Here is a 21,953-nt window from a genome sequence, read left to right as displayed (position 1 = left end):
AAGTTGCACAAATAATTGAGTTTGAAAGGAAAAGAAACGACGTATGAAGCATTTATAAATTCATCGAATGTAGTGAGGTGGTTTAATTTCGTCCCAGTCTATAAAATTAATTTCGGGCCATACTCAGCTCTTGCCGATTAATGTAATATAATACCCGCCTACTAATCAGGGCGTCTGTCTCCGTTGCTTTTGAGCGTGAATGGAAATTGTACAAATTTTCTGTGGAGCAACATTTAATAATAAAGCGTTTTAAATCATCAAAAGCGATGAGCGGTAGCAGGCGCTTTCGATAAAGAACGGGGAAGTGCAGCGCCGCTGCTGTCGCCACGGCCGCTGCCAGTAGCCAGCAAATGGATCCCGGAGCTTTGCCGCATACGGCGTCCAGAGGAGGACAGTGTGCAGGAAATCTGCCGCAAAATCGTTACTGGATAAAATTTTGATATCGGTGTGTCACAAAGCGAAATAGATTGAATCTGCGCTACCATTACATTCACATCTTCAGCATTCAGACAGAAGAGGCTATAAAAAAATTTTATACCAGCTGCTTTCGATCCACTGACATTATGAACAGAAACAACGCACGCTACCGCTAGACCACAGGCGTAATCAGCCTAGAGTTTCTCTATCATGGGACAAGTTTTCCTCCAGGAAGTGCCGCAGTCTACAGTGTTGACAGATTGTGCAGATAACCGGACTTAGAGAATTAGCGAGTTGGCCAGTTTTTTTGTCCCATGTCGCGATCGGCGCGGACTTAGCCTCTGAAGCGGCCGGCCGCCGGTCAAGTTTTATGTCAAAGAGTGTACGTAGGAGGGAGCAATATACTACATGACTCCTCGGTGAAGGTATGTTCTCGAAACTTCAACAAAAGCCCGTACCGAGCTACTGAGCGTCTCTCTTGCAGACTCTTCCACTGGAGTTTATCCATCATCTCCGTAACGCTTTCGCGATTACTAAATGATCCTGTAACGAAGCGCGCTGCTCTTCGTTGGATTTTCTCTATCTCTTCTATCAACCCTATCAGGTACGAATCCCACACTGCTGAGCAGTATTCAAGCAGTGGGCGAACCAGCGTACTGTAACCTACTTCCTTTGTTTTCGGATTGAATTTCCTTAGGATTCTTCCAATGAATCTCAGTCTGGCATCTGCTTTACCGACGATCAACTTTATATGATCATTCCATTTTAAATCACTCCTAATGCGTACTACCAGATAACTTATGGAATTAACTGCCTCCAGTTGGTGACCTGCTATTTTGTTGCTAAATGATAAGGGATCTATCTTTCTATGTATTCGCAGCACATTACACTTGTCTACATTGAGATTCAATTGGCATTCCCTGCACCATACGTCAATTCGCTGCAGATCCTCCTGCATTTCAGTAGAATTTTCCATTGTTACAACCTCTCGATACACCACAGCATCATCTGCAAAATGCCTCAGTGAACTTCTGATGTCATCCACAAGGTCATTTATGTATATTGTGAATAACAACGGTCCTATGACACTCCCCTGCGGCACACCTGAAATCACCCTTACTTCGGAAGACATCTCTCCATTGAGTATGACATGCTGCGTTCTGTTATCTAGGATCTCCTCAATCCAATCACACAATTGGTCTGATAGTCCATATGCTCGTACTTCGTTCATTAAACGACTGCGGGGAACTGTATCGAACGCCTTGCGGAAGTCAAGAAACACGGCATCTACCTGTGAACCCGTGTCTATGGTCCTCTGAGTCTCGTGGACGAATGGCGAGAGCTGGGTTTCACACGACCGTCTTTTTCGAAACCAATGCTGATTCGTACAGAGTAGATTTCTAGTCTCCAGAAAAGTCATTATACTCGAACATAATACGTGTTCCAAAATTCTACAACTGATCGACGATAGAGATCTGCACATCTGTTTGACGTCCCTTCTTGAAAACGGGGATGACCTGTGCCTTTTTCCAATCCTTTGGAACGCTACGCTCTTCTAGAGACCTACGGTACACCGCTGCAAGAAGGGGGGCAAGTTCCTTCGCGTACTCTGTGTAAAATCGAACTGGTATCCCATCAGGTCGAGCGGCCTTTCCTCTTTTGAGCGATTTTAATTATTTCTCTATCCCTCTGTCGTTTATTTCGATATCTACCATTTTGTCATCTGTGCGACAGTCTAGAGAAAGAACTATCAGTGCAGTCTTCCTCTGTGAAACGGCTTTGGAAAAAGACATTTAGTATTTCGGCCTTTAGTCTGTCATCCTCTGTTTCAGTACCATTTTGGTCACAGAGTGTCTGGACATTTTGTTTTGATCCACCTACTGCTTTGACATACGACCAAAATTTATTAGGATTTTCTGCCAAGTCAGTACATAGAACTCTACTTTCGAATTCATTGAACGCCTCTCGTATATCCCTCCTCACACTACATTTCGCTTCGCGTAATTTTTGTTTGTCTGCAAGGCTTTGGTTGGTTGGCTCAAATGGCTCTGAGCACTATGCGACTCAACTGCTGAGGTCATCAGTCGCCTAGAACTTAGAACTAATTAAACCTAACTAACCTAAGGACAGCACACAACACCCAGCCATCACGAGGCAGAGAAAATCCCTGACCCCGCCGGGAATCGAACCCGGGAACCCGGGCGTGGGAAGCGAGAACGCTACCGCACGACCACGAGATGCGGGCAAGGCTTTGGTTATGTTTATGTTAGCTGTGAAGTTCCCTTTGCTTCCGCAGCAGTTTTCTAACTCGGTTGTTGTACCACGGTGGCTCTTCTCCATCTCTTACGATCTTGCTTGGCACATACTCATCTAACGCATATTGTACGATGGTTTTGAACTTTGTCCACTGATCCTCAACACTATCTGTACTTCAGACAAAACTTTTGTGTTGAGCCGTCAGGTGCTCTGTAATCTGCTAAACAGAAAAATCTTCCTACCTTTTTTAATATTTTTATTTACGGCTGAAATCATCGATGCCGCAACCGCTTTGTGATCGCTGATTCCCTGTTCAGTAAATGTCTGAAGATGGCCTTGTATGCCGAAAACCGGTTAACAATGAAAGTAATATTGTAGAACAAAAACAAACTGGTGCTTTTCATTTATTAGTAACAAGGAAGTCTACCGTACACCATCTTTCACCAACATTCATGGTTATAATAATGGGCTCACATACAACATTATTCCATAACTTTGAAGTGCTCTGTTGTTAAGTAAAAACAGGTCTTTACATTCTTTTCACATACTACAGGATACATGAAATGTCTTGCACGTAACGTAAAAACAAAAAGTACGTGACTGGTTGAAACTGAAATACACCTTCGAAGGCACCGTTTATTTAGCTAAGAGAGGCCTCTACAGAGGCGGCATTCTTGCACTCCGCCCACCTGTGCAAGAGAGACGGGGTATTAGTACCAATTAGGCTCGTCTATGCGCGGAAAGAAAAGCTGAAGAGGGAGGGCAGCTTTGACTGCTACAGCAGCGCACTCCGACAGCGGCAGACGAAGAATCTGGGTTCTATTGGGGCTGCCCGTTCTCCGCCGGCACTTTGCGGTGGGTGTGGCGCGGAGCTGCTGCAGGACAATGGCCGTCGGCACGTTTTGTTTCAATCAATTTACGCCGGCGCCCGCAGCGGCGCGATACAAAAACGCCGGCCGCCCGTCTCCGGTGTGGGACGGGACGGCGTTTAGGATCCCCCCAACCGTCCCCGGTTATGGCGCATTCCTCAACTAATTGATATCTTCCGCCTGCACAGTAGTTTATCTACGAGGACGATTAATGGCTGTCTCCAGGAGAAACAATTTGATTAATGGCGACGACGTCGTTAGCGGGAGCTGGCGCCCCCTTGACCCACTGGCCGCCTCCGCCGTAATAAGGCCTGTAAACACGGCCCCGTATGAAGCGCCACGCCTTCCACGAACCACGGCTCTTTAATCTCGACAAACTGCGGACTGTTGGCTGGATCTAATTAAACAGATTACTTAGAAACAATTAATTTACTCTCGGAAAATAAATATCAGCACTTAGAGGAAGAAGTAGTAGTTGCTGAAAGTTATCGTCTTATGTTCTCTGTTCTTTTTCTCTCCTAAAGTGAGGATATTAGAAGTGGTAACTCTCTCGTGTTTTATGAGGTAAGAGGAAGCTGTAGTCTTGTGTAATTTCTTGTGGAGTTATCTTGCCGGTAACCACAATTATTGCCATTCAGTTCCTCCCACACATACATCATGTGACTAAAGGAGAGCGAACCTCGTTACTAGTGGCGTATAAATCGATACCATCAGTGAAACACTGAGATATTTTTGCTTTATTGAACAGCTAAACAACAACAGTCATTTTACATTCACAAAACTTGTCGTCATCCCTTCTTGCAGTGCTATCTGTCTATCCGTTGAGCCTTGTCCCGCAGTTACTTAGGGTCAGCCATCGTTAACCGGATTTGGCATGTTAATGTTGAAGGGGTGGCCGGATGCCCTTTCTGCCGCCACCCCTTACCCCCCAGGATGGAATTAGTGTGCCCCAACTGTCTGCGTCGAGTGCAATCCAGGGAATGGTGCGAGCCGTGTAACTGAGGCGGAACATGGGGACCAGCCCGACATTTACCTAGCGGCATGTCGAAAACCGCCTGAAAACCACATCCAGGCTGGCCGGCACATCGGCCCTCGTCGTTAATCCGCCGGGCGGATTTCGATTTGGGGCCGGCGCACCTACCTGAGTCCAGGAAGCAGCGCTTTAGCCCGCTCGGCTACCCTGGCGGGTTCATCACTTCTTGCAGTTAAACAGATGTTAATTTGATTCAGTCATCAGAAGTTAATGGTTAGAGACAGTAATCATACGTAATAAAAAATTGGATTTTATGTGTAAACAAGTAAGCATGACATACATCTACGAGACAAAACATTACGATGACAGTTCATCGAGAGATGTAATGCGGCCTGGTAAGGAAAGGATATGCTGACAGAAAAAAATGTCACAGCACCGAAAAGGAGTCGTGCGCCATAAATGAAAGTTGGCTGGCGCGTTTCTACATGTGAAAGATGATATCTATTCAGATTTCGACCAGTCGCATCATAACGGCGCTAGTAGCGCCACTATGAGGATAGAAATCGGGTTTGCTTTAATTACACGCTGGAACGGTGCGAGCATTAGTTACTCGTATCTTTGAGATTGGGCATGGTAGGCTGATGTTAGTCAAGAATACATTAAAAGACGACAAAGGCGCTGTTATCAACATCTCACTGAGTTTCAGCGAGTTCATGTAATAAGGCTACGAGAAGTTGGATGTTCCTCATGCGATACTACAGAAAGATTTGGCAGGTGTGTCACCACTGTACATGATTGCTGGCACCGGTGGCCGATGGATTATACGGCCGAAAGAAGACGCGAATCCAGACGGCCACGTCGAACTACCGGGAGGGAAGACTATCGTGCTCGGCTGCATGTGCAGCAGCAATTTGATAGGTAATTGGCACCACAGTGACACAACTTGCGACTTCAGTGGTGTCAACCGAGAACTCATAGGAGTGCAGGGTGGAGGTCTGTTGTGTTTTCTAATGAACGCTTGTTCTGCCTCGGTGGCACAGCGATGGCCGTGTATTGGTTAGAAGGATGCCAGTTGAGAGCTTGCAGCCAACCTGTCTGCATTGTGGTCACACTGGACCTACACCTGAAGTTATAGTCTGGGGTGCGATTTTTATGACAGTATTTGTATGCGGTTATCCTACTCACCCCGACTGCAAAGTTGTACGTCAATCTGGTGATTCGGCCTGTTGTGCTGCCATTCATTATCAGCATTCCATGGGGTATTTTCCAACAGAATAACGCTCACCCACCGACCTCTATTGTAACCCAACATGCTCTGCAGGGTGTCGACATATTGCCTTGGCCTAATCGATCACCAAATCAGTCTCCAATCGAGCACATACGGAACTCCATCGAACGACTACTCCTGTGTCATCCACGAATAGCATTAAGCGTCCCAATATTGGTGAACCATGAGCAACAGGCATGGAACACCATCCCACACACTGACATCCGACACCTGTACAACACAATGCATGCACGTTTGCATGCTTACATTCGACGTTCTAGTGCTTACACCGGTTATTAATGTGACAGTGTTTCATATTTATAATGACTTAGCTCACGCTTATATTAACCTTGATCTTGCAGTGTTCATCACTTAAATATGCTACCTAGAAAAACGTATACCCGAAATTTCATTACTCTAAATTAATAATTACTAGGTGTTCCTACACTACTGGCCATTAAAATTGCTACACCAAGAAGAAATGCAGATGATAAACGAGTATTCTTTGGACAAATTCATTATACTAGAATTTACATGTGATTACATTTTCACGCAATTTGGGTGCATAGATCCTGAGAAATCAGTACCCACAACAACCATCTCTGGCAGTAATAACGGCCTTGATACGCCTGGCCATTGAGTCAAACAGAGCTTGGATGGCGTGTACGGATACAGCTGCCCATGCAGCTTCAACACGATACCACAGTTCATCAAGAGTAGCGACTGGCGTATTGTGACGAGCCGGTTGCTCGGCCACCATTGACCAGACGTTTTCAGTTGGTGAGAGATCTGGAGAATGTGCTGGCCAGGGCAGCAGTCGAACATTTTCTGTATCCAGAAAGTCCCGTACAGGACCTGCAACATGCGGTCGTGCATTATCCTGCTGAAATGTAGGGTTTCGCAGGGATCGAATGAATGGTCGTAACACATCTGAAATGTAACGTCCACTCTTCAAAGTGCCGTCAATGCGAACAAGAGGTGACCTAGATGTGTAACCAATGGCACCCCATACCATGACGTCGGGTGATACGCCAGTATGGCGATGACGAATACACACTTCCAATGTGCGTTCACCGCGATGTCGCCAAACACTGTAAACAGAACCTGGATTCATTCGAAAAAGGGGTTCCCGGGTTCGATTCCCGGCGGGGTCAGGGATTTTCTCTGCCTCGTGATGGCTGGGTGTTGTGTGCTGTCCTTAGGTTAGTTAGGTTTAAGTAGTTCTAAGTTCTAGGGGACTGATGACCATAGATGCTAAGTCCCATAGTGCTCAGAGCCATCCGAAAAAATGACGTTTTCCCATTCGTGCACCCAAGTTCGTCGTTGAGTACACCATCGCAGGCGCTCCTGTCTCGTCAAGGATAACCGCAGCCATGGTCTCCTAGCTGATCATCCATGCTGCTGCAAACGTCGTCGAACTGTTCGTGCAGATAGTTGTTGTCTTGCAAACGTCCCCATCTGTTGACTCAGGGATCGAGACGTGGCTGCACGATCCGTTACAGCCATGCGGATAAGATGCCTGTCATCTCGACTGCTAGTGATACGAGGCCGTTGGTATCTACCACGGCGTTCCGTATTACCAACCTGAACCCACCGATTCCATATTCTATTAACAGTCATTGGATCTCGACCAACGCGAGCAGCAATGTCGCGATACCATAAATCGCAATCGCGATAGGCTACAATCCGACCCTTATCAAAATCGGAAACGTGATGGTACGCATTTCTCCTCCTTACACGAGGCAGCACAACAACGTTTCACCAGGTAACGCCGGTCAACTGCTGTTTGTGTATGAGAAACCGGTTGGAAACTTTCCTCATGTCAGCACGTTGTAGGTGTCGCCACCGGCGCCAACCTTGTGTGAATGCTCTGAAAAGCTAATCATTTGCATATCAAGCATCTTCTTCCTGTCGATTAATTTTCGCGTCAGTAGCACGTCATCTTCGTGGTGTAGCAATTTTAGTGGTCAGTAGTGTATTTTTTGCGTCAGTGTATAAGGGTAGCAGATATGAATTGTTTTAGCTACGATACAAGCACCAAACAGGGATATCCACAGACATTCGTGACTTTGATCAAGGGCGGGTTGTTATGGCCCGGCGCCTGAGAGGGAGATACTCAGAAGCGGCAAAACTCGTTAGTTGTTTGCGTGCTGGAGTAGTGGGTAGCTATGGAAAGCGTTGAAGAACGGTGAACCTGCTTGTAGCCGACAGGGTGTTGGGTGCCCACGCACCATCACGGGAAGTCGCGGTCTGAGGCTTACCCACTCTGAACAAAAGGAAATGTGGCGGTCTGTGGCAGATACAAAAACGCTACCATGCTGGTGCAGGCACAAGTGTTTCGGAGCACATCGTTCAGCACACACTGGTGATCATCGGGCTCTGCAGTAGACGACCGTTATGTGTACCTGTGTTCACATAACGACAACGTGAATTATGCGTTTAGTGGTCAGCGGATAATCGAGATTGGACCATGGGTCAATGGAAAAGTATCGCCTGGTCGGATGGACTACGTTTCTTGTTACACAAGGTTGATTGTCGTGTCGGGACACGCCCTCATCGAGGCGAACGGCTACGCCAAATGTGCACAACGACAAAGAAGCAGGGTGATGGGGGCAGAATGATGCTACGACTTACATTCACCTGGGCTCCATGGGACCTGTGGCCGTAATAGAACGCTCCATGGGAGCTGTGGACCATTAAACAGCAGTTGTTGCCCTTCATGCTTGATGTCTTCGCCGGCAGCGATGGCGTATTCCTGCAGTATAGCTGTCCTTGTGACAGGGCCACAATCATGCTACAAAGATTTTCTTTGTGGAAAAAGAGTTGTCTGATGACCTGATAGAGCAAGAAGCGGTAGTAGACAGAGGAGAGATAGGGGATCCAGTATTAGAATCAGAATTTAAAAGACCTTTGGACGACTTAAGATGAAATAAAGCAGAAGGAATAGATAACATTCCATAAAGCTATAAAATCATTGGGGAAATGGTTAAAAAACAGTTATTCACGTTGGTGTGAAGAATGTATGAGACTGGCGATATACCGTCAGACTTCTGGAAAAAAACATCGTACAGAAAATTCCGAAGACAGCAAGAGCCGACAAATGTGAGAACTACGGCACATTCAACTTAACAGCTTATGCATTCAAGTTGCTGACGAGAATAATATACAGAAGAATGGGAAAGAAAATTGTGGATCTATTACGTGACGATCATCTTGGCTTTAGGAACGGTAAAGGCGCCAGAGAGGCAGTTCTGACTATGCGGCTGACAGTGGAGCAAGAGTGAAGAAAAATCAAGATACGTTCGTAGGTTTTGTCGACCTGGAAAAGGCGTTCAACACTGTAAAATCGTGTAACATGTTCCTTACGCTGTAGGGAAAGACAGCTAATATACAATAAGTACAAGAAGCAAGAGGAAACAATAAGTCTGGAAGCCCAAGAGCGAAGTGCTCCGATAAAAAAGCTGTTCAAACTGTACATCGAAGAAGCAATGACGCAAGTAAAAAAAAGCTTCAAGAGTAGGATTAAAATTCAGGGTAAAAGGAAATCAATAACAAGATTAGCTGATGACACTGCTATCCTCAGAAAAAGTGAAGAATAATTACAGGATTTCTTGAATGGAATGAACAGTCTAACGAGTACAGAATATGGTTCGACAGTAAATCGCAGTAAATAGCAGAAATGAGAACATCTACAATTTAACATCAATATTTGTTAAGGAATTCTGCTGGCAAGGGAGCAAAACATCCCATTATGTACAGAGGAATGAGAAAACGAAAAGCAGACTAGCGTTGTCAAAAAGGGCATTCCTGGTCAGCAGAAGTTTTTTTAGTAACAAACATAGGTCTTAATTTGCACAAGAAATTTCTGAGAATGAACGTTTCCAACACAGCAGTTTATGATAGTGAAACATGGACTGTGGGATAACAGGAACAGAAGACAATTGAAGCGTTTGAGATGCGGTACTACAGAAAATGATGAAAATTACATGGACTGATAACGTAGGGAATGAGCAGGTTCTTCGCAGAGTAGGGGAGAAGAGGAATATATGGGAGGGGCTGATAAGAAGAAATGTCAGAATGAAAAAGAATGTCTGTTAAGTCATCATGGAATAGCTTCCTTGGTACTAGTGGGAGTTGTAGATTGTAAAAACTGTAAAGGAAGACACAGATTGTCATACATCCAGCAAATAATTGTGGATGTTGGTTGCAGTTGCCACTAAAAATTGTTTTTAAAACGCTGTGAGACTAAATGAAACAACCTAAACCCACAAAATGAATTACTTGCGTTTTTGGTGATTAGTTAACGTCGTCCACATTATCAACCAGCATTACGATGTACTAGAACTTACTGCCTAGTGTGGTGCATCCGGAATTGCGAGGATAAAGCAACATGTGAATGCGTTCCTAATAAGTAAACTGTGTGATCAAAAGTATCCGGACACTTGGCTGAAAATGACTTAAAAGTTCGTGGCCCCCTCCATCGGTAATGCTGGAATTCAGTATGGTGTTGGCCCAACCCTTAGCCTTGATGACAGCTTCCACTCTCGCGGGCATACGTTCAGTCAGGTGCTGGAAGGTTTCTTGGGAAATGACAGCCCATTCTTCACGGAGTGCTGCAGTGAGGAGAGGTATCGATGTCGGTCGGTGAGGCCTGGCACGAAGTCGGCGTTCCAAAGTCTCCCAAAGGTGTTCTATAGGATTCAGGTCAGGACTCTGTACAGGCCAGTCCATTACAGGGATGTTATTGACGCGTAACCTCTCCTCCACAGGCCGTGCATTGTGAACAGGTGCTCGATCGCACTTTATTTATTTAATCGTATGGCTATGGTCCCCCGTCGGGCAGACCGTTCGCCGGGTGCCGGTCTTCCAATTTGACGCCACTTCGGCGACCCGCAGTCTATGAGGATGATAGGATGATGATGAGGACAGCACAACACCCAGTCCCTGGGCGGAGAAAATTCTCCGACCCAGCCGTGAATCGAACCCGAGCCCAGAGGATTGACAATCCGTCACGCTGACCATTCAGCTACCGGGGGCGGTCTCGATCAACGGTGGGAAGCAGTAAGGTGCTTAAAACATAATTGTGGGTCTGTGCTGTGATAGTGCCATGCAAAACAACAAGGGGGGGGGGGGGGGGGGTACAAGTCCCCTCCATGAAAAACACGACCACACCATAAAACCACCGCCCCCGAATTTTACTGTTGGCACTACACACTCTGGCAGATGACGTTCACCGAGCATTCGTCATACCCACACCCTGCTATTGCATCGCCGCATTCTGTACCGTGATTCGTCACTCCACACAACGCTTTTCCACTGTTCAGTCGACCAATTTTTACACTTCTTACACCAAGCGAGGCGTCGTTTGGCATTTACCGGCGTCATGTGTAGCTTAGGAGCAGCCGCTCGACCATGAAAACCAAGTTTTCTCACCTCTCGCCCAACTGTCATACTACTTGCAGTGGATTCTGATGCAGTTTGGAATTCCTGTGAGATGGTCTGGATAGCTGTCTACCTATTTCATATTATGACTCTCATCAACCATCGGCGGTCTGTCAGTCAACAGACGAGCTCAGCCTGTACGCTTTTGTGCTGTACACGTCCCTTCACGTTTCCACTTCCCTATCACATCGGAAACAGTGGACCTAGGGATGTTAGGGAGTGTGGACATCTCGGGTAAAAGCGTATGACACAAGTGACACCCAATCACCTGACCATATTCGAAGTCCGTGAGTTCAACGGAGCGTCCCATTCTGCTCTCTCACGATGTCTAATGACTACTGAGGTCGCTGGTATGGAGTACCTGGTAATAGGTCGTATCTCAATGCACCTAATATGAAAAACGTATGTTTTTGGGTGTTTCCGCATACTTTCGATCACATAGTGTATGTCGTATAACCGCAGCAGATCCAGCCACAATAATCATACATGTGATTTTTGTATGTAAAATGGGAAAAAATACGCCTATCAGCACATCGAACGAATTAAAATGCATTCGCGCAAGTGCTAAAATGTGTGGTCGAAGTCTTAAAATCAGATAGTGTATGTCAATGAACTTAGGAGGAAAAGTGTCTCGGAGCACTATGCGACTTAACTTCTGAGGTCATCAGTCGCCTAGAACTAATTAAACCTAACTAACCACACACATCCATGCCCGAGGCAGGATTCGAACCTGCGACCGTAGCGGTCGCTCGGTTCCAGACTGTAGCGCCTAGAACCGCACGGCCACTCCGGCCGGCTAGGAGGAAAAAAGTGATATTATTAAAGCACGAACGAAACGAACTTGATTTAAGGAGCATTACTGGAAAATTTTACGAGTTCAGGTGTTTTTTATGTCCCAATTGCACTGCTATCGTTCGTCGAAATAAATTCCGGTCACAATGTTCAGCAGAGATAATGTTATCACAGATCAGAAGGTTCACCGTGACCTCGGAAAACTGTCCCACACCCAAAAGACGGGGGTAACCATCGATATCTTAGATGTGTTGGTGCTTATGAACGAAGCTGCAAAATCCAAAGTGATGTGTAGCCGTTCAGGCTAGAAAGTGAGCTAGTACAAGCCGATCACTGTAACAGTGTGTCTATACATAACTACAAGATAGCCAGCGATATTATACAATCATAGGTACAAAGATAAAGTTCTCAGGACAACGATGTACGGCTTCGCTAATCTCCCACAGTCGCCCCACCCTGGCTGACTGCCAGAGGGACGGCCAGATGGACTGTCCTGGTAACATCTCTGCCATCCGGGGCAATGAGGACGACAGCTCGACGCAGTGCGTCCAGACCTGTTCGTAGATCGTTCGCTCTTTCTCTTTTCCGCATGTGGCTAGGCACTACATCGTTTTAAAAAAGTGAAATGTCTCCTGTCCAGACCTTCATTGGTTTGCTGGTATTCCGAACTCCACGGTAAGTCAGAAGGAGGTGTAAATTCTCTTTGGTCCACCGGTTCCAAAATTCTTCGGACATCTTCTGCAGCAGCTTAAATTGCCTTACAAAATCTGTTGTTTTTGGTGGCTCAGGACCCCATCAGAAAAAGGGCTGAGGGTAAGCATTTTGTTCTCAGTTCGTGTGATGGATCTTGAAATGATGGCGGCTTTTATTTTCATAAGTACCATTTGCAGGCCTTCCTCGAACAGGCTACAGCTGCCCAGTACCTTGGGGAGGCACAGTTTAATTCAGCCGACCATCCGCTCCCACCGTGCTCTCCACTAACCCAGTCGTATTGCTATGAACTTCTGTGTGACACCATGTTGGGCGCCGAACTGGCGTGTCTCGTCAGCAGAGATAGCGGTCCATATTTCTGTTATCTCTCGCTTAGCTGTATGGAAAGTTTGGGTGTTATCACTGTACACAGTATGCGGAATACCACGCCATCCTATAAACCCTTACGTGGCTAATAAGAACCGACCCGTTGTCAGGTTGGTTGTTCTGACCAGTATTCGCAACGTCTGAGGTGTGACCCCTCTTGACACTAAATCGGCTGGGTTGTATTTGCTACGACAGTGTCTCCACTGAGACGGTGTGGTGAGCATTTGTGTTCTGTTGCATACGTTTTCCTACTGGCGGAATCATCCATCCAAGAGCTACTACGGAATCAGCCTAAAGTGCTGCTATGCTAAGGTCAGAATTAGTGACCTTGCAGTGGTAGTGTATCACCCTGGTTCCTGCCAGCGCTACCAACACTTCAAGCCGAGGAATTACTATCTTCTTCACGGTGTATAATCTGCTTTTACTACTTCTTAGTTTGGATATATTATTGCTAGAAATGTTGTATAAGACGGCGCCATATCCTCTCTTAGACGTATCACACAAAAAGTGAGTGTAGGAGCTATCGTTCTCCGACAATTGGATCCACCTTGGAATAATAATACTAGATAGCTCAGGAACCTTTCACATCCACGCGCATCACCTAACCGAGAGGCTGTAAGACATGGGGTTCGTCCCAAACTAATCGAAGAAACGAAGTTTCTTGAAACAAATTTTTTCCTACGTTGTATAGCGGAGATATTAATCCCAGAGGGTCATAAAGACCTGATATTGCTCGCAGTATTTTTTTTGTTTCAGTTGTCTATGAAAATTTGTTGCTGACTCACTGAGTTCCATGTAATCCCTAGAATGACGACTTCCGTTTGGATATCTCATTAGTCGCCCACTTCAGCAGTGACAGTTTCGCGTTCTTCATTTGCAAAGATATCTGGGAATATAGTGAAATTAGGGTGCTTTCTGATGTAGTTCCTGTACCAAAGTCATCCAAATGCATATTCTGATGCAGAAAGACAGCTGCTTCAGGGAACTGGGACTGACAAGCGTCTGCTAGTTCGGGAAATGTTACTGAAAGCAGAAACGGGCTGCGTGTGAGGCGTGCGAATCGATAAATTGTCCTTTGTCTTGCATTAAAATGATATTCAACGTTGTTATTTTTGGTCTTGTACCAGAAGACTGTAGTAAGATCTCTATCATCAGAGTGTACAGAGAGCTGTAGGAAAGCCTGACTAATGTCGGCAACGACTACAAGTCGTCGCAGATGGAATTTCAGAACGACCTTAACCGCTTCAAGCAACAAATTAGGCCCAATTTATAAAGTGCTGTAAAGAGGGGGTGTACCGTTTTAGTGTGAGGAACTATCAAAAACAATTCGCTAGTTCTTGCTCCCCTGTATTTCTCGTTTGACCAACTGAAGAGGCAAATAAAACGTATTTGCAGGTTCTTCAGTAGGAACCAACTCTAACTTCAGACGATCTATTTCCCTTTTCAAATTTTCTAACCTACCAGCCCGATTAAAAGATTTAAGATTCCAATCTCCGACCAGAAGAGCGCCAGTTTTGTTTTTCTCGATGACGACACCTCCAAAGTAGTCCCTGTCAGGAGATCCGAATAAGGAACCGTTTTACCTCGGGAATATTTTATCCAAGAGGATGCCATCATCATTTAACCACACAGTAGAGCCGCATGCTCTCGGGAGAGATAACGGCTGTAGTTTCCACTTGCTTTCGGCCAGTTCACAGTAACAGCAGAGCAAAGGCGTGCTGCCTGATGTTACAAGGGCAGATCAGTCAGTCGTCCAGACAACTGCCCCTGCAACTGCTGAAACAGCTGCTGCTTCTCTTCAGAGATCACATGTTTGTCTGTTCTGTCAACATATAGCCCTCGGGTATTGAGACTCGCAAGCCTCCCCACCATGGTAAGGTCCGTGGTACATGGAGGAGGACCTAACCACATGTGATACGATTATTTGTGAGGAACCATTATTAAAAAATAAGATTAATCTTGTGAGTCTGATACGATACGACGTTCTGCAAAGGCTAGCTATTGATTCTAGACATGTAAAGCCATATGCGGTACAGAACAGTGCTAATCTTTTACTGCAATGTTAATGAGACACAAACAGAGCATGATAAATTTTAATCTTTCTGATATCATACAGTGCCCAGTAATATCAAATAAAATGATCATATACCTGGAGGGGCATTATTGAAGTATAATTAATACTTCGAAAAAATCGATTTATCTAATTATTTTGTTTGTTTCCTTGTAAATATAAGTCTGCTGTTGTGATAAACACTGAAATCTTCCCAGCACATTCCTGTGGCTCTGCGCTAGAGAAGCTAAAACAAAACGGCACAGCCCGTTGACGAAGTAGAATCTTCTTTTTCCTATGTGTTATCCCGTATCTTCACTGGGTTGGCATGTTAATTTTTAAATTTGACAGAGTTAAGGGCAAAAACTGCGCTTCCTTTTACCAACCCGCTCCTTCCGCCCGTGCACATCCATGGGACAGAGTATGTGTACCTCAACTGTCTGCAACCAGTGTTATAGCAAGTGAAAATGTGAAACGTTTTCTGAATGTTTTACGAATAGTGTAGCTGAGTTGGGACGTGGGTTCCAGCCTGGTATTCCCCTTGTCGTACGTGGGAAACCGCCTAAAAACCGTCGAACGGCGAGCCTCCCCGGATCCCAGAAGAAGCGTGCAGACGTGTGCGGATATCAGTGTGCGTCGCGTTGATAACGTGAATATCGTTATCTGTGTTTTAAGGGGAAAAACGTTGCAACAATCCGTGTTGAACAGGTGGGAGTTTACGTTGGCAATGCACCATCATATGTCACAGTGGGTAGGTGGCGCAGTCGTTTCCTATGTGGCCAGACAAGTCTGAATGATGAAGAACGAAGTGGCCGTTCGTCTCTCTGTGAGGAAACGGGAGTCTCAAGAGAAGTGTAAGCCCTGGTGTTCGAGTTCCGCGTGTCACGGTCGAGATGACAGTGGAGAAAGTGCAGTCACAAGTTTGATAAGTTTCCAGTATCTCCTTCAATATTTTAAACATGACGAAAGCCGCTGCCCGCTGGATTTCGCGACCACTAAACCATTCATAGCTTCCAATGAACTGTCGCAGCAATGGATACGTTGTAGCTGCGTCGCGCTAATCCTGAGCACTTTTCAGCCACTGGGCAAGGAAATACCGAGAGATTATTGGGACTGACACGGTGTGGCACTAACAGAGTTCACTAACAGGAGCAAGGAATCACAGGAGCGTACTACCGAAAGCTTCTGGCAAAGTTCTTTCAAGGGTACCAGTGTATTGTACGGGGAGACGGGATGGGGGTATTTTGTCTGCCCCAGCTTTTACTGCACTGAACACAATCACACATGATGCTTTCTTGGACTATCAAATTTTGCCTCACCCCCGTATTCCACTGACATGGTACACGGCGGCTTTTCCCTCTTTCCTCGGATAAGGAAACCGTTGATTGGCGTGTACGTATTTCCATAACGACAGGAAGGTGTACTTTTCCTGAACAGCCAAATAGGAAAATTTCTACAGTCAAGGGCCCCGCCAAGTCATTCATGCTTGGAAAAACGGGTCGCATTGCACAGTGAACGCGTAGACAGTGCTAGCATCAACATTCATGGTCGCAGCTTCACTTTTTCGAGGTGATAGTTAAAACCTCATATCTACCTCTCGTTAAGTCCTGTCGTGAGTATGGCAATGATTTCAACTATAACATTGCGAGAAAATATAATTTCTCTGCTAACGAAAATCCTACAAAAACGTTTTACTTACTTAAACACTCCTCTCGCTCGTCAGATTCGAAAAAATTAGCTTGTGACAAATATGAAGCCTGTACAAAGAAGTGTAGTTCGAATGACTGCCGATGAATTTCACTCGTAGGACGAAACTCGCAGATAGGGAAACCAGAGTAAGCTAACACTCCGAAGCAGACGCTTCACAGTTCATTGAAAGCTTACTTACGAAATACATAGAAACAGGTTCTGAGAGGAAACAACGAACGTTTTTCACTTCGCTGCCAATCGTTCACATGTGGAATGTAAATTAAGATAAAGTTTGCACAGTCGCAACTAAGTATGTTTTCCTGCCCATTCCTCGTAAATGGCGTGGCAATTCAATCCACTTTCTGCCACACATTTAATTGTGCAATCTATACATGTCGACGTAGATGCAGTTGTAATGAAGCTAAGTTTGAAAACACAGAGCTATAGAATTGTCACTATAAGAACTAGAGTTGTTGACATTATCTGACAAATGTTTAAGGAACCCGTCCGGTTAGCCGTGCGATCTAACGCACTGATTTCCGGGCGGGAAGGCGTGCCGGTCCCCGGCACGAATAAAAAAAAGGGTTCAAGTGGTTCTGAGCACTATGGGACTCAACTTCTGAGGTCATAAGTCCCCAAGAACTTAGAACTAGTTAAACCTAACTAACCTAAGAACATCACACACATCCACGCCCGAGGCAGGATTCGAACCTGCGACCGTAGCGGTCTCGCGGTTCCAGACTGCAGCGCCTTTAACCGCACGGCCACTTCGGCCGGCGGCACGAGTCCGGCCGACGGATTAGTGTCGAGGTCCCGTGTGCCGGCCAGTTTGTGGAGAGTTTTTTAGGTGGTTTTCCATCTGCCTCGGCGAATGCGAGCTGGTTCCCCTTATTCCGCCTCAGTTACTCTATGTCGGCGATTGTAGAGCAAACACTTTCTCCACGTACGCGTAGTCCATAATTACTCTACCACGCAAACACTGGGGTTACACTCGTCTGATGTGAGACGTTCTCGGGGGGTCCACTGACTGCTGAACTGCACAACAACCCTGGGTTCAATGTGGGGCGGGGGTAGGGTGGGTGGACTGCTGTAGCCTGTTGTGGGGTTGCGTATCACTGAGGGCTGCGGCGGGGACGAAGCCTCTCCGTCGTTTCTAGGTCCCCAGTTCCGAACAATACAATGTTTAAGGAAAGCTTCACATCCTGTAAGCAAATGAAAACTGAAATGAAAGAATATACATCATTTAAGGGCTTCGAACCGACAATTTTTCGTAATTACGGTTGTCCTTAATAGATATTGATCAACACATCTAACGACAAATGGTAGTTTTTCTATTGACAGGTTGCTATCTGCTATGAAATTGACACTGTAGATAAACTCACAAACATCAAAACACGATTACAGTTTCCTGTGATTCACGCTACGCACGAGTCAGTGAATGTAATGAGCCGGAGGCAGTGGCTTGCTGTTCTGTACCGTGCGTGCAATTTTTAAAGCATCCGAAAATACCGTAATGTCACTCAATCTCCCTCTCGAAGTTTTGTTTTTATGTTGGAAACTACAAGATTTCAAAAATTAACGTTCGAAAGTCTTACGGGTTTTGAAAGCGTCTACAACTACACAAAGAGAATTACATCTACAGAGTCACCGAAAGAGGCGCATTTGCGATGCACCTATAACCCCCTTGCAATTTTCGTTTTCCCCGTAGCCTGAACGTCGACAGCGGGTTAGGACCATAACACTTCTGCCCCGGTTCTGGTTGTAGCAACATTGAACAAATAGTTATTGTTGTTCTATGCACCAAGGCTTAAACGACACTTCGTGTCTCTCCACGTCCTGGAAGAAAGAGTTATGCAAGTACGTGTAGGCCATGGTCAGTCAACAGCAGCCTAGGTAGCTCTGACCGCTACAAACCCGCAAAGCGGCGAGATCAAGACGACCACTAAGTAGCGGGGATTCCAGTCTCCGGGTAAATGGTTCAAATGGCTCTGAGCACTATGGGTCTTAACATCTGAGGTCATCAGTCGCCTAGAACTTAGAACTACCTAAACCTAACCAACCTAAGGACATCACACACATCCATGCCCGAGGCAGTGTTCGAACCTGCAACCGTAGCAGTCGCGCGGTTCCGGACTGAAGTGCCTAGAACCTCTCGGCCACCTCGGCCTGCAGTCTCCGGGTAAGACCTACGCAAGAACGATAATTTCTCTTCATCTTCTTACCGTCACATCTCTTCCATCATAATTCTGTCTTTAGACTACAAAGAATGTACGATTCATGAGAAGATTAAATGCCGAAAAGGGTCAAGGATTATTTGTATTGCAAACGCTAATAAATGCCTGTCGCACCTTGACACAATCTGTCCCAGATGACCACTTGCATTACTTTACACTAATGAGGCTATTACGAATTAAATCTTCAGATCTTCATTGTACTGTTGCAAAAATGGAGTCATTGTGTTTGTTGATAACAGTTACTTTCCTTGAAACTACCAATAATTGTCTAGAACATAATAAACAACAATTGGGAGTACATTTTAATTTTTGGTTCCTATGAATTACTTTAGTGTTGCTCTTATCAAAGGAATACTATAAGATGCCATTTTGAAGGTACCTAGCTTCTGTTGTGATACTTCTTTGCGAAATGTAAAACTCGTTAATTACTGTAGGATTTAAAGACATTTATCACATGGCTTAAAAAGTACACGGTTGTTAGTTCAGCACTTCTTTCTGTTTGTTTTTGTGTTTGGAAAGGATACGCCTTGAGCAAAACACTGTTTTTTTTTCTTTTCTTCTATTACCCAGATATGTTTCGCGGAAGTTTCAGCATCATCAATTGAGCTTACATTTTCTTTCTATTAAACAACAGGAAAAATGCTCTTTACCACTTGTTCACATATAAATTCGAGTTTTTGAGAAAGTAGAAACAAATTTTAAAAACGGACAAAGTTTTTGTATATACATCTTGTTACCATCTGCTGTGGTTTTCATGGTTTTTGTGTTTTGCGTTACAGTTGTTTTCCTTTCAGTGTCTATCATTTGCGGCCAGATAGATCTTAATGGGGAAAAGTTTGTTACCTGGGAAATTCACGACTCCGAATTTTGTAGTTATGCTCAGCATTGATTAATTCTGTGTGGAGGATTTTCTGTAGGCTGGTTCTCGAGTATGTTGCCTATCCTGTGGGCTGCTTTGTTTTTGTAAGTGAGAATGTACCATTTGATTCTTGTTTTGGATGTTTATTGTTCATTTGTGCCCGTCTGTGTGTTTGTGTTCTGTGTGTCTGGTTCAAAATGGCTCTGAGCACTATGGGACTTAACTTCTAAGGTCATCAGTCCCCTAGAACTTAGAACTACTTAAACCTAACTAACCTAAGGACATCACACACATCCATGCCCGAGGCAGGATTCGAACCTGCGACCGTAGCGGTCACGCGGTTCCAGACTGTAGCGCCTTTAACCGCTTGGCCACACCGGCCGGCTGTGTGTCTGTGTTTTTATGTTGCTGATGGACTATTTGTTTTTGTGTGCTAGATCCTCTCTTTATTTTTGTTTCAGTTTTGTGATTCAGTTTGTCTGTAATGTTTGTGTCGCATTCATTTATGTAGCTGTCTTCATTGAGAGGAGTTTTTTTTAGTCAGTGCAGCATGTACTGAAAGCAACTTGTTTGGGCACAATCGGAGGATTCGAGTATTGGTATATAGCTGTGCTGGAGGTGACTTTGCTGAATATGGAGAACTGGTGTTCGATATTGTGTCTGTATATTGTCAGATCAAGGAAATTTAGCATTTTGTTATTTTCCATTGCTAAGGGGAATATTATTTCTGTGCGAATTGCGTTATGTCAACATGGAATTGCTGGACGCGACTGGGTGTTTCATCTGGAAGGTATACGATGTCCTATTCATAGCGATACAGAGAAAACTAAGGGCAACCAATACAAAAAAGAGAAAAACAACAGATCTGGTATTTACCAGCGGACATGACAGGACTGCTAATCAATTTAATTCGGATAAACAGACAGAAACTTCAGTAAGCGACAGATACACAGAACACAGAAGAGAATTAAAAAATTACCGCTCTCTTTCTACATTTGCTGAACTTATTATGGATGCAAAACACAACCCAACAGACATGAACACAGACTTAAAGATTCTCAAGTACAGAAACATTCCCCAAAAAAAAAAAAAAAAAACAAAAAAAACAATAATTAAAGAAAACTACCAAACACAAAAACCCAAAGTCGAAGCAGTCCGGAACCGCGGGACTGCTACGGTCGCAGGTTCGAATCCTGCCTCGGGCATGGATGTGTGTGATGTCCTTAGGTTAGTTAGGTTTAAGTAGTTCTAAGTTCTAGGGGACTGATGACCACAGAAGTTAAGCCCTATAGTGCTCAGAGAGAGCCCAAAGTCGAAGGAAAACAAGTAATAAACGAATACACAACTGTTTGTAACCGAACTCTATTCCCTGTCCTCAGAGGATTATCAGACCACACACACACACACACCACACACACACACACACACACACACACACACACATCCACGCAGAATCAATTAATATTGAGCCTAATCACAACAACGCCAGTTGTAAATTTTCGAGATAAATAACTTTTCCACATTAGGTTTCTATGTGTTTGCAGGTAAAAGACTGTGAAAGGAAAACAACTGTAAAGCAAAACACTAAATCAATGAAAACCACAGCAAATCGTAGCAGGGTATGTATACGAAAACTTTGTGTATTTTTCAAATTTGTAAATACTTTCTCAAAAACTCTAATTTATATATGAACAAGTAGTAAAGAGCATTTTCCCTGTAGTTTAATATGGTTCAAATGGCTCTGAGCACTATGGGACTTAACATCTATGGCCATCTGTTCCCTAGAACTTAGAACTACTTAAACCTAACTATCCTAAGGACATCACACAACACCCAGTCATCACGAGGCAGAGAAAATCCCTGACCCCGCCGCGAATCGAACCCGGGAACCCGAGCGCGGGAAGCGAGAACGCTACCGCGCGACCACGAGCTGCGGACTGTAGTTTAATAGAAAGGGGATGAAAGCCCACAGATGATGCTGAAACTTCAGCGAAACATGTCTTGGTAAGAGAAGAAAAGAAAAAAATA

This window comes from Schistocerca serialis, chromosome 6 (genome assembly GCF_023864345.2).
Source record: "Schistocerca serialis cubense isolate TAMUIC-IGC-003099 chromosome 6, iqSchSeri2.2, whole genome shotgun sequence".
In the NCBI taxonomy this organism is placed as follows: domain Eukaryota; kingdom Metazoa; phylum Arthropoda; class Insecta; order Orthoptera; family Acrididae; genus Schistocerca; species Schistocerca serialis.
This window is presented reverse-complemented; position numbering follows the sequence as displayed.